Here is an 11,443-nt window from a genome sequence, read left to right on the forward strand (position 1 = left end):
ACATTTATACAATAAAGGCTCTGAGAATTTCTGCAGTAAAACACAACAACAACAACAAAACCACCACAGAACAAAAGCTTAATATTTTTTCAACCCTGAGTTTCCTAAATACATATGATTATAGATCCTTTTATCAAGGAGTGTTTTTTCTTTTTTTATCATTTGAGGGCTATTAGTTTTCAGGAGACACAGCTTACATACTAGCTCTTAATCACAAAGATATCCAAAACCTCATATAGACAGTAGCATGATTGGGACACCTGGGTGGCTCAGTTGGTTAAGCATCTACCTTCAGCTTGGGTCACGATCTCAGCATTTTAGGATCCAGTCTGCGTAGGGCTCCCTACTCAGCAGACAGCCTGTTTCTCCTTCTCCCTCTGCTGCTCCGAGATTCTGCACATTGAAATTGGGCAAGATAGCTTGGAGGTGATGAAGACTGGAGTCAGAGAGGCCCAACTGCAGTAGATAATGTTCATTGTTGCACTAGATAATGTGCAGTAGATAATGTTCATAATGTTATAAGGGTTTTAGTACATTACTGATGGCCTTAGCTAATCATCTCTGTAACCATGCTCCTAGCACACAATAAACACTTATTTCCCACATAACTAGGTCTGTTGGGATTTGGCTAAGCTGGCCTTACACTGTAGGTTAGATCAAGATCAGTTTCACATTCCTCATTGTTCTTCAATTAGCAATAATCGCGCCTCGGATAAACCTCATTGGCTACGATACTGCCACTGCGCAAAGCTAACATTCCTCATTGTTCTTAAACAGGAGTTACCCAAGATATGTTCTTCCTAGGGCAAAATACAAGCCTATTTCAAGCCTTGTGTCGCTCACACCCCACAGCAAATCCTGTGGGTGTCCAAATCCAGATCAAGAAGGCAGGGCATTGCATTCTGCTTACCAAGAGGCCAAAGCGAGTCACAGGGCCAAGCTTAGCATCAGAGGGCTGAGGAAGTATATTCCTTCCAGGAAACGGGGAATTGGGGAAGGAAATGAATATTTGCTCAACAGGAATCTCGTCTTGGCCCTGTCTCTTTCCAAAATGAAGAAACTACAACCATTTGCTAGGTAGTGGAGCTCTGAATATGTTGAGGCCATGAAAGAGGCCAGGGTGGTTTCAGCATGGCACAGACCTAAAGACGGTAGTGTGACACCAGACCCTTCCTATACCACATTTGTTCTCCAGGTATGATAACAAGTGAGTTAGAGCATAATGTGTCTGGGAGTTACTGAGAAGAAAATTGCTAAGAAAGTTCAACAGGTCCATGAGCATTTAGCCCAAATCATTGTGCCTGGCCAGCACAGGTGATCAGATGTGTAAGACTGCTCCTCTTTCACATTCTACACAGCTTTCCTCTTTTAACATTAATTGATACTTAGTATTCAGAGACATGACAAAGTCTAGATCTCTGAGAATAATTTCAATCCCCAAGGGGGAAAGAGGAGTGAACTTGAATATTTTGAAATAACGTGGATTAAAATTGCAGGATCAAACAACCTGTCGACACTTTTAGGTCCTTAACGGTTTTCTCAAAAATGGTTTGATGCTGTGTTCTACATTTAATACCCACAAAACACGAGATAAAGATTTTTTTTTCAGTTTCCATCGTCACAGACTAACTCTATAAATATGATACAGCTTTCTACACGGAGGCACGACCTCTTTTTTGCTCAAAGAGTGACAATAAAATCAATTTTGAGGTTCTATGTTCTGGCCAGAAAGTTTCTTTAAGCACAGGGATCATGTCAAGCTGTGTTGCAGAAGAAGCTGGAAAATGAAGAAATGACTAGAAGGCAACAGAGAAGTGCCTGGCCTGTGGCCAAATTATGAAACCTGCAAAATGTGTCCATGGTACTTGGTTCTCATAAACATCTTTGTCCTTTCCTCACTGTAATAGTTCAGTGACCTCATGGTCCCTACTCTGATTCTACAGGCAGGGAATCTGAAACTCATTCCCGTCATGGGATAAATGACTTATAAGGACTCCTGCTTTAAACATCAAAGTGAAAAATCTATAATGAGCAGAGAAGACCAGGAATGGCAGGTGGGGGAGCATTTTGGAGGGTGAGGATTCTTTCTGAACATATATAGCTTACTATCAGGAAGGCACCAGATGTATTTCTACCCACAGAAATACATGTGGATATGACATGTGTAGTGCCTCAGTGAGCCTATGAAGAACACTCAATATGTAGTACTAAAAGAAAAAAAAAAGAAAGCATGCACAAGATAAGATAGTCTAGATTTATGCCGTATCTCTTATATGGAGTCTGACACAAGAAAATATATTTAAGAAAATATAACTCAAAATAAAAATATACAGAGTGGTAGAGATACAAAGCTTTGAGAGATGGAGTATCAAGAAACTATTATTAATATTTAGTATTCATTTTTATATCTCGTTATCACAAGTTGAGCCTCTACCTGAATGAATATTTGCCTAGAAATTCTTCTAAGTACCAGTCACTGTGTGACCTAAGTTAGATTGTTCATTGATGTCCGTTCAGCAAGCAGCCCCAGATTAGTAATTATCAATGATAATAATGATGATGATTATAGCATCATTTATACAAAGTGGTCTTGGGACCTGTTATGTAATCTTGTTTTAGCATCATCTGGTCTCAGTCACTGACTAGAGGGATGACTTGTGGATGGTCACATTACCTCTAGGACTGAGTTCTGTTCATTTGTTTATTCAACAAATAGTATTGAGCATTTACTCTGTATAAGTCTGTGCTAGGTGCAATGGGTAACACCAAGAGAACTACACAATCTTCTCACAGTGAAATTAAAATACAGTAGGATGTGTGTGTGTGTTTGTGTGTGTACACGTATGTTTATATGTAAAATTTAAATTCTATAAGGCAAATGTATCCAAAATATTAAGATATCCAAAAGAGGGAAGGGCATTTTGGTTGAAGTGTGCGGGGGAGGAAGAATAAGAGTGGAAGGGAGTTTTGGGCCTGGGGCTGCGGGTATGGTAAGGCGCTACACATTAACACAGTGGTCCTAACAAAGAACTGGGAAAAAAGAGACATATTGGTCAAATGGTGAAGAGTCCTACTTGACCGTGTCTCAGGTTAGGTGTAGGGGAGGGGAAGGAGTAAATGTTGGGAAGATAAACTGGGGAGAGAGCACAGAAAGTTTCAAACTTCCAGAGAATAGGTTTGAACTTTATTTATAAGATACTGGTGAGTCACAGGATCTCTTTGAGCAGATGTTTGGCATGACATGACCTGTGCTTTGGGAGGATTACTCTGGCATCATGGATAAGATGATCTCGATTAGAAGGAAGGGAGAATGGCTTCAGACAGGCCAATTAGGAAACTGTTGTTCAGGTCCTGGGGTCTGAAGGTCCTGAGTACCAGAGCACCCCAATATCACCAAGAGGCACTCAGTGGAAAATGTAGCTGAATGGGGAGGTAGTTTTATAGACCCCAGTCACTGGGGGGGGCAAGGGTACTGCATTTGATAAGATCTAATGGTGTTGGCTCAATTTGGGCTTTTTAAGCCACTGATAATAACAAGCCAGAGTTCCTTTCCAGCACAGAGATTCTTAATTGAACAGAACTGGGACAAGAGGGACAAAAAAAACCCAGATGAAATGGGATTGAGAAATGGAAAAGGGAGATGTCACAAAGTACAAGGCCATATTTTAAAACATTATTTTGAGCAAAAAAATAGATGGAGTTTAGAGTCACGAATCTAGAAATTACTTTGGCCCCTCCTTCCTTCTAAAAGTAGAAAAAAACTCGTTTACTTGCATGTGAGCAAAGGAAAAAGTATGCAGTCTAATAAAGAGAATGAGGAACAGAATAAATTCCCCATGGCCCAGGAGGCACATGGAAAGACATGCCCACAAGACAGATGAAAACTGAAACCCAGAATTTCAAAGTGAGCGAAAAGAAACCAAGTAAATGGTAGAAGCTGTGACAATAAATTACATAATGGAAGAACTCAGAAGTGAGATGATTAAAGAAGATTTTAAGAGAGAGCTTATTCTCAATAAATTGAAGAAAAAAATAGAAATAAAATAATAAGATCATTTTTGTAATGAAATTGAGCCCAGAGGAACACAAAGAAACAGAAACAGTAATGCGGTGAAAGAAATAGAACACGTGAAAGAAAGAAAGGTATGAGGGGGAAAAAGCATTTAAAGAAAGCATCTGAGAGAAAGGGATGGTTCAGAAGAGTCAACATATGTCTAATAGAGGGGTTTGTTACCTCGAGTGAAGGACTGCAGGGTTTATGGATAGAATGCATGTGTCTGTGGACTTCACTGGGAAAATATATCTCCATTTTCTCTAACCTCTAGCTGAATTTACTATGTTTCTGTAATTAGTATGCATATCCCAATATACAGTGGTATTAACAGTACCTGTGACTTTGTCACCAAAATGAATCATAAATGTCATAATATCAAATTATACTTTTAAAAAATATTTCCAAATCTCATTTTCATTCATCACTTTTTCAAACTTATAATGGCCTTTATATCTACCACTATATCTAATTATTTAATATGATAATAAAGAAGCAAATAGATCATTGTATCACAATTTAAAAATATTTTGAGAACTATATTTCAATACAATGAGTTTCCTTTGCTATTCTATGTATTCCATTTTATACATTTCAAAATATTATTCTGGGGGTGCCTGGGTGCCTCAGTGGGTTAAAGCGTCTGCCTTCAGCTCAGGTCATGATTCCAGGGTCCTGGGATTGAGCCCCGCATCGGGCTCTCTGCTCAGCAGGGAGTCTGCTTTCCACCCCCACTCCTGCCTCTCTGCCTACTTGTGATCTCTGTCTGTCAAAAAAAAAAACAAAAAAACCTTTAAAATATTATTCTGAGAAAAGGTTCATCGGTTTACCAGACTGCTACAAATTTCCACGGTATAACAAATTTTATGATCTGTCTTATATAGTAGGAGTCTCTGAAAGGAAATTATAATTCAAAAAACTTTATTGAAATAAAATAGAATTTGAAATTACATATTGAGATGATTAGAAATTTCCCCATAATAGTCAACACTATCCTGTAAAGAAAAGTTATTTGGACATCCCAGTAAAAAGACCAATAGAGAGAAAATTAGATTGCCACCAGTATCTTTAAAAGCAACACTTTCATGACCAAGGAAAATATAGTGACATATTTAAGAAAGCTAAGGAAAGAAAATGTGGGCCAAGATTCTGATGTTCAGCCGAACTGACCTTTAAGTATAAAAAGCCTCTGGTAAACTGATGTAAACATGCAAGAACACGGAGAATATTGTTCTCATGTGCCTTTCCTAAGGAATCTACCAGACCACAATGAAATAAGAATGGAATTTAAAAGTAAGCATTTTCAAACTTTTATAGCATTTTGACATTGCTATGACATCCAAGCCCATGAATCATTTCTCTCGCAATTTATTTTCATTGTGCTTTACAAAAGTATTGGTCCATAGAAGATTGGGAAAAAAAAAATTAACTCTTTAAAAAAATTTAACTCTTCCAACTAAAAAAAATGAGTTTTATACAATCAAATTTAGTATAAGGATGGGTAGAAAATATTAAATATAAATTTATTTGTACAATTAAGACCCCAAAATCACTATTAAGAGAGACAATGCAGTATGCAAGTCTATATGCTCTCATAGTGTAGATAATGTGACTGTTTTAAAAATGAGGGATTGGGAATAGGGAGATTATCAAAAAGCTGCCTTCTAGTTCTGCCCACTGAAAAGACCAAATTATTAGTAATGAGCATTTCTCATATGCAAAAGTAGTCCGAAATACTGTTCCTACTCCATGGATCTGGGTGATTTGAGGTTGGAAATGTGTATGATTAGCCTACAATATCCTAGAGAGCACGGAAGCTCTCAAAAGACCAAGGAGGTGTCAAAAACACTCAGTAGCTAACTTGGGCTGCTTCAGTATCTTGACTATTATAAATAATGTTGCAATGTTTATAGGGGTGCTTATATCTTTTAGAATTAATGTCTTTGTTTTCTTTGGGTAAATAACCCAGTAGTGGAATTACCTGATCATATAGTATTTCTATATTCAATTTTTGAGGAACCTTCATACTGTTTTCCACAGTGGTTGCACCAGTTTGCATTCCCACCAACAGTCCAGGAGGATTCCCTAATTCTTTACATTCTTGCCCAAGTGTCTCCTCTGAAAGACGAATGGATAAAGATGTGGTATATATACAAAATGGATTATTACTCAACCATAAAAAAGGAGGAGATTTTGCCATTTACCATGACATGGATGGACCTAGATGATACTATGCTAAATGAAAGAAATCAGACAGAGAAAAACAAATACCAGATGATTTCACTTATATGTGGAAACTAAAAGTAGAAGAATAAACAAACAAAAAGCATTAGATCTATAAATACAGAGAACAAACTGAAGGTTGTCAGAGAGAAGGAATCTTGGGGGATAGGCAACATCTCCCAAGGGATGGGGAGTAGGAGATACAGGCTTTCAATTATGGGTTGAATAAGTCATGGGAATAATAGTCAATGTAGTCATTGATAATGTAACTGTGCAATATGGTGATAGAGGGTAGCTACACTTGTGGTGAGCACAGCATAACATAGAGAGTTGTCAAATCACTAGGTTGTACACCTGAAACTAATATAACATTGTGTGTCAACTTTACTCAAATAATTAAAACTACAGAAACAACAACTGACAGAATAGCAACAGTAAAAGACTCAGTAGCTAACTTGCAGAGGCTCCTGGAGGTCCTCTGGAGAAGCAGATTTGAGAAGGAGGAGGCCTGAGAATGTTCCCAGGACAAGGGGCAGGCCAGATTACAGTAGAGATACAATATAAGGGGGATGAAATGATGGGTGGAGAATAATCTGGAAGGTAGGGACCTAAACTAAAAGATCTTTAAAATGCTTCCCCACTGTAATGTGTAATTCTGTCTTTGCGAACTTTTCTGGCCACTTGGCCAGCATGACTGAGGCATTTACCACTTGTAGGGTGAGAGAAGCAGAGGGAGAGAGCCCATACCTTTTGGAGTGACTGGAAGGGATGGCGGTAATCGATGGGTGATGTTCATGGTAGCTCTCTTGAAGGTACAGAGACCCCAGTCCCCATCACTCAGCTTCAACTCTTTTCAGAAGGGCTTTCTTCACGATTACTGCCATAGATTATGAGAGCGTTAAATCAGCTTGAACGATGGTTTACCTATATTTGTTTATGAACTGTGTTCCTCTTGTGATTTACAGCACAGAAGAGATGAACTGTCTTTAGCTTTTGAATGGGTTAGTTAGGCTTGGGAAAGAAGATAGCAATTCTAAGAGCTTTTGAAAGACTCAAATCGTGTACCATTAAGTCCTACTCCTGAGGAAAGAAACACGACTCTTCTTTGATACTATGAGATTCATAATTATTCTTCTCTGAACAGATATTAAGGGATATCTAAACACATAATGTGCATTTTATGTTCTGAGACCTTCTTTTCATGCTCTGCTACTTTGAATACTCTACTATTTTAAATCAAGATTAAAACAGGCCCTAGGATAACTAGAGAGCATTGCCCTTAAGTAAAAGGACCTTGAGACAAAAAAAATAATAATTGTCTCCCATTTGCATAATGCTTTTAATTTTTTTCAAAGCCTTTTTCATATCTTTTATTTCGCTTGATCTTCACAACAACCATGTGAGGCTGTTCACTTTAAAGAAATGAACTTGAAAGCAGCGAACATTTAAAACGTTTCCCCAAAATGTAGTAAAACCACAAAGAAAATTCCCAGAGCATCTATACCATCGCTCTAACTTAAACTGTATTTACTGCAAATTGTATTGAGTCAGAAGAGATGGTGGCTCGTAAATACAGTTTCTCTGTCCTGAACCACATTCAAACTGCAGTTGTTATGAATACAAAAGAGCTTTCTGAGTACATAACTGTAGTTTTGCTGCATTAAAGCAAAAAGCTGGCATTTGGACTAGAAAACAGGCTGTAACTGTGTCTGTTCTGCATGGCAAGCATCTCAGTGCCTGCCAGCAATAGGGATGGATTTACATATATTGACTCAATCCAGCATATGAGTAACGATCAATTTTCTTGATCTATTCTATTCTGTCAATCTGTGCTTTTGCTAGCAAATGAGGAGACATCGCTGTCAGCCAGAAATAGAGTTTCCTAGGCTTATGTGAGCTTTTAAGATCTCTTTTCTACTTAATTAAAAGATACATACGGTGGTTGGCAGAGAGCAGCCAGCAAGTCAAAGTAACAAAATTTGCTATGTAGAGATGGGTTCCTGGAAGAAAAGTCATGAAAGATGGCTAAATAAATGTAAAGGCAGACTTCCATTTCTGAGGATAGTATATGTTTATGTCAATTCTATTAATGGTAAAATAAATACAAAGGGACAAACACAATTTGTCTGTCAAGAGTAACCAGTAAAAACATCCCTTTCAGGAGGAGTCACAAATTATGCTTCCAGGTAACAATATGTAAGACAAAATGCTTTCCTATTTGGTCTCTCCTATTAATGTATCATGTTAGACTAATTCATTTGGTTTGGGCCCAGATAATCTGTGCCCTAACTTGTACTAGAATTTAAAGTTGGATCAAATAGCGTATACAAAGCAGGCAAGAAAGTTCTCATAAGGGACGCTAAGAAAATCTTGACACATGTTGAACTCCTTAAGGTCCCCTTTGACCTCCAATGTGATGGTAACTCCAATGAACCTGTGAGGCCCTCAGGCAATATCTGAAATAAAATAGTTTTATTTTTCAGTGGGTAAGTGACCAAATGTTTCTGCTAGGGGGCATGGTGTTGCTACTCTGACTTCTTTCAGGTGTTTTGGGGGATGGAGATTCAGAACCTATACCAAAAGTAGGATATCATTCTTTATACATCTATCGGCTTTAATTAAGTAATGGACTGATTGGGTTTGCCTTCTGTTGCTTCCCTGAGACCTTCCTGAATGCTAGTAGTAAGTTCCTCCAGAAATGTCTAGACATGCCAGGGGACAGATTTTAGGAACCGCATGCATTAGGAAGGAGCAAAATCTATGCTCTGGTGAAAGGAGCCATGCCCTGAAGCAGCATCAGGAAACCCTGGTTCTGTCCTGGCTCCTTCAATGATGAGTTTTACTGTCATGAGAAAGTCGTTAGTCTTTATCACAACTTATTTTTCCCATCTTTAAAAGGAAGATATTGTAGCAGATGTATGAATTTCAAGCTGAATTTAGGGAGTCTTCCCAGCAGCTATCACTGGAATAGAGTAGGTGGGACTCTGGGACCCCCACTCCTGGGAGGAAAATGTTATCAGCTGTGCTTGTAACCATTTTATATAATAAGCTTTCAGGAAGATTTTGTTCAAATGGAGGCTGAAAGGGGTTTAAAATTAAGGTACCAAGCATCCTGAAGTGTTCTTATGCCTCTATCAATCTATGGTTAGTTTGAGAACATCTTAGCTTTTTTGTCCATTGGATGTATGATTAAGTTTTTTTCCAAACTCCAGGAATGGGTTTAAGTGAAGTCACCTCCCATTCTTACTGGTCATACCTGACAGCAATAGTCCTCATCTGGTTATCTCATCGGTACAATGTCTGGCTCATAGAATGAATGCAGTAAATAGTTGTCAAATAGCTCTCTGGTCCCTATGACCCATGCTTCTTGAGTTTACCCCAAGGAACTGGTAAGAATGGCCAAAAAGAGAATGGGTGCCTGCAAGGGCAAGCACTTGGTTCAGGAGAGACTGAGAAAAAGATAAAAATAAAATTAAGATGTCTGATCCTCGAGAATCAAGAAATTGACACACATTCTATGTTTATTCCCCAACCCATCTCATTTGGTTTGGAAATGAAAACAGATAACATGGTGCTTTTTTGAAAAAGCTGCGTCTCCTTTTTGATGTCCACCTCCACTGCCTCTGCCTTAACACATGCCATCAAATATCTGATGCTGAACATTTGCCCTATAGAAACAGTAAGATGAAAGACTTCAACCCAATCAACACCCCAGGGGCCTGCCCCAACAGGATCTGAGATTACCCCAGAAAAGAGGCCAAGCACTTCTGGTTAGATGTCTCTCACGAGCGTCTATGGCCATGGTGGACTGTGAGCCAATGTGTATACTGCCTTAGAACAAGGCTCTCTTTTTCCCAGTTATGTCAGGGTTCTAATGCTCACACTCAGCTCTAACATGTCCTAACTAACTATACTAAGAGTGTTCCCTTTTAATCCATTCTTTTTAAATCTGCTTCTTTTAGAACTAAGGAAACGGAGACCCAGGCTAGGGATAGGACTCGTACAAGGATACACATTTAGGTTGTAGGGCTAGACAGATATGCTTGCACTTATGAATCTGCCTTGATGAATGAAACTTATCTTTAGATTTTTCATGGCTCATAGGTGTGAGATGGAGTATGAGTCAATCAGTCAGCCTATATTTATTGAGTATCTATCTTTATACGTAAGGGATGGTGCTAGGTACTCAAGATATGGTCATAAACAAGACACTTTCTACCTTTATGAAATTTACAATCTTATGGGAAGGACTCTCAATAAAGTCCATTCAAGCAAAGGCTAAAAAGTGATGCAAAATATTGTAAGCCTAATGCAATAAAGAAGAGGATTTAACTTTGTTTGGGGGACCAGGAAGGAAGAGCGAGCTGAGCAGTAAAAAGGAGACAGAGAAGCCATAGTTTTTCTAAAACTTCCAGATAGAAGTCATGGTGGCATTTGTTTGAAATTGTGTATTTCCAGGTTTCTTCTCTTGAAGATTCTGAATCATTAGATCAAGGAGTGAGATCTAGGAATCTGTATTTGTACTGTTCCCATGTTGTTCTGGTAATCCACAAGGTTTAGGAAATCCTGAATGACCATTCTAGGCAGAGGTATTGTACATATCAAGGCACCACACTGAGGGTAGAGAGAACCTAGGAGAAATTATTTTGGCTAGAGGGGAGTGTGTGATATCTGGTAAGGATCAGGAAGGATTTGCTAAGAAAAAATTGTAAGACATTGAAACTTTGCACATGGCTGAGCGGAAGCTTGAGTATTGGGATGTGGAGAGAGTAGGAAATTGGTGACTTCCCTACAGAGGGACCCGGACCTGCTAATTCCTCAGAAGTACCCCTCAAATAAAGTTTGCTTTCCTCTGTTTTATTTATTTTTTTTTAAAGATTTTTTTTTTTTTATTTGACAGAGAGAAATCACAAGTAAGCAGAGAGGCAGGCAGAGAGAGAGGAGGAAGCAGGCTCCCTGCCGAGCAGAAAGCCCGATGCGGGGCTCGAACCCAGGACCTGGGATCATGACCTGAGCCGAAGGCAGCGGCCCAACCCACCGAGCCACCCAGGCGCCCCAGCTTTCCTCTGTTTTAAACATTATTTTCTTTTAACACTAAGGAGAATAAGGGGTAGTTTGTGGAGGAGCTGTAGAAAGACTCCGGCTCCCTAAAATACTTCCTATAAACAA

At 38.8% G+C, this 11,443-nt stretch overlaps 1 pseudogene; it reads right to left on the reverse strand.

Annotated features, from left to right (window-relative positions):
- Positions 1 to 585: 585 nt before the first annotated feature.
- Positions 586 to 752, reverse strand: LOC125085313 (uncharacterized; annotated as a pseudogene).
- Positions 753 to 11,443: the final 10,691 nt, after the last annotated feature.

The sequence above is a fragment of the Lutra lutra genome, chromosome 14, assembly GCF_902655055.1.
Source record: "Lutra lutra chromosome 14, mLutLut1.2, whole genome shotgun sequence".
NCBI lineage: Eukaryota > Metazoa > Chordata > Mammalia > Carnivora > Mustelidae > Lutra > Lutra lutra.